Genomic DNA, 2,901 nt, shown 5'->3' with positions numbered 1-2,901 from the left:
AATTTGAAATTATTAAAAATCATTTGTCATCTTGCATTTGCCAAGAGAGACTGATGGCACTTTCAATTATGTCAGTTGAGAACAAAGTTGCTGAAAGTATAAATTTTGATAACCTAATATGTAAATTTGTAGAATACTGAGCCAGAAAAATCTTATGATCAATCAAGATATCACATTATTAAAGTATTAGGAAATTTATTGTGTTATATAATATTCTGACACCAAAAATATTTTTTACAATTTGTACATTTATGTTGTTAATCATTGTGGTAGACAGATTAATGTCCCTCCAACTCCATCCCCAAAACATTCATGTCCTGATCCCCAGAAACCTGTGGTTATGTTACTTTACTTGGTAAAAAACACTTTGTAGTTGCAATTAAATCAAAGATCTCATGATGGGGAGATTATGTTGGATTATCCAGGTGGGTCCAATGCAATTATAACAGTTTTTATAAAAGAAAGAGGGAGGAAGGAGAGTCGGAGAAGGAGATGTGACGAAGGAAGCAGAGATGAGGAATAATAGACAGGTCAGGAAAAGCAAGAAAGAGATTGGAAGATGCTCTGCTTCTGGCTTTGAAAATGGAGGAAGGGGCCACAAACCAAGGGATACTGGTAGTTGCTGAAAAGGCAAGAAATGAATTTTGCTCCCAGTGGAGCCTGCAGGAGGAATGCAGCCCTGCTGATGTCTTAAATATAGGACTTCTGAGTGCTCGCTTCGGCAGCACATATACTAAAATAGGACTTCTGAGCTCCAGAACTGGGAGATAATACATTTGTGTTGCTCTGAGCTACTAAATTTGTGTTAATTTGTTACAGCAGTTGTTGAGTCACTCAGTTGTGTCTGACTCTTGCGACCGCATGGACGGTAGCCCGCCAGGCTCCTCTGTCCATGGGATTTCCTAGGCAAGAATACTGGATTGGATTGCATTTCCTTCTCCAGGGGCCCTTCCCAACCCAGGGATCGAATCTGCATCTCTTGCATTGGCAGGAAGATTCTTTACCCGTGAACCTCAACATAACGATTTGGAAATCATCAGGAATAATAATTTGTACCATTGAAAACAGGTAAGACCACCCAGAATGAGTAAAAAGAATGGTGTTCCTAGGCCTATCCATTCCACAATGCATATGTAGTTTGTTCGGGTTTTTACATAATGCTTAACAGAAAAACCCAAACGAACTTTTTGGCCAGTCAAATACATACACAGAGGTGTTTTTTGTTTGTTTGTTTTTTTAAGGATTTGTTCGTTTTATAATATACAAATAGGAATTCAGTTCAGTCACACTGTTGTATCTGACTCTTTGTGACCCCATGAACTGCAGCACACTGGGTTTCCCTGTCCATCACCAACTCCTGGAACTTGCTCAAACTCATGTCCACTGAGTCAATGATGCCATCCAAGCATCTCATCCTTTGCCGTCCCCTTCTCCTCCTGCCTTCAATCTTTACTAGCATCAGGGTCTTTTCCAATGAGTCGGCCCAACTCTCACATTCATATATGACTACTGGAAAAACTATAGCTTTGACTAGGTGGACTTTTGTTAGCAAAGTAATGTCTCTGCTTTTTAATATGCTATCTAGGTTGGTCATAGCTTTTCTTCCAAGGAGCAAGCATCTTTTAATTTCATGGCTGCAGTCACCCTCTGCAGTGATTTTAATGCCCCCCAAAATAGTCTGTCACTGTTTCAATTGTTTCCCCATCTATTTGCCATGAAGTGATGGGACTGATTATATTCTTTGCAGCCAAGATGGAGAAGCCCTATACAGTCAGCAAAAACAAGACCGGGAACTAACTGTGGCTCAGATCATGAACTCCTTATTGCCAAATTCAGACTTAAATTGAAGAAAGTAGGGTAAACCATTAGACCATTCAGGTATGACCTAAATCAAATCCCTTATGATTACACAGTGGAAGTGAGAAATAGATTTAAGGGATTAGATCTGATAGACAGAGTGCCTGATGAACTATGGATGGAGGTTCGTGACATTGTACAGGAGACAGGGATCAAGACCATCCCAAGAAAAACAAATGCAAAAAAGCAAAATGGTTGTTGAGGAGGCCTTACAAATAGCTGTGGAAAGAAGAGAATGAAAAGCAAAGGAGAAAAGGAAAGGTATACCTATTTGAAAGCAGAGATCCAAAGAATAGCAAGGAGAGATAAGAAAGCCTTCCTCAGTGATCAATGCAAAGAAATAGAGGATAACAATAGAATGGGAAAGACTAGAGATTGCTTCAAGAAAATTAGAGATACCAAGGGAACATTTCATGCAAAGATGGGCACAATAAAGGACAGAAATGTTATAGATGTAACAGAAGCAGAAGATATTAAGAAGAGGTGGCAAGAATAGACAGAAGAACTATACAAAAAAGATCTTCATGATCCAGATAATCACGATGGTGTGATCACTCACCTAGAGCCAGACATCCTGGCATGTGAAGTCAAGTGGGCCTTAGGAAGCATCACTACGAACAAAGCTAGTGGAGGTGATGGAATTCCAGTTGAGCTATTTCAAATCCTAAAAGATGATGCTGTGAAAGCGCTGCACTCAATATGCCAGCAAATTTGGAAAACTCAGCAGTGGCCACAGGACTGGAAAAGGTCAGTTTTCATTCCAATACCAAAAAAGGCAATGCCAAAGAATGTTCAAACTATGGCACAATTGCATTCATCTCACACACTAGTAAAGTAATGCTCAAAATTCTCCAAGCCAGGCTTCAGCAATATGTGAACAGTGAATTTCCAGATGTTCCAGCTGGTTTTAAAAAAAGCAGAAGAACAAGAGATCAAAAGCCAACATCCACCAGATCATTAAAAAAGCAAGAGAGTTCCAGAAAAACATCTATTTCTGCTTTATTGACTATGCCAAAGCCTTTGACTGTATGGATCACAATAAAC

This window comes from Cervus canadensis, chromosome X (assembly GCF_019320065.1).
Source record: "Cervus canadensis isolate Bull #8, Minnesota chromosome X, ASM1932006v1, whole genome shotgun sequence".
Taxonomy (NCBI): Eukaryota; Metazoa; Chordata; class Mammalia; order Artiodactyla; family Cervidae; genus Cervus; species Cervus canadensis.
Note: the sequence above shows the minus strand (reverse complement) of the source record.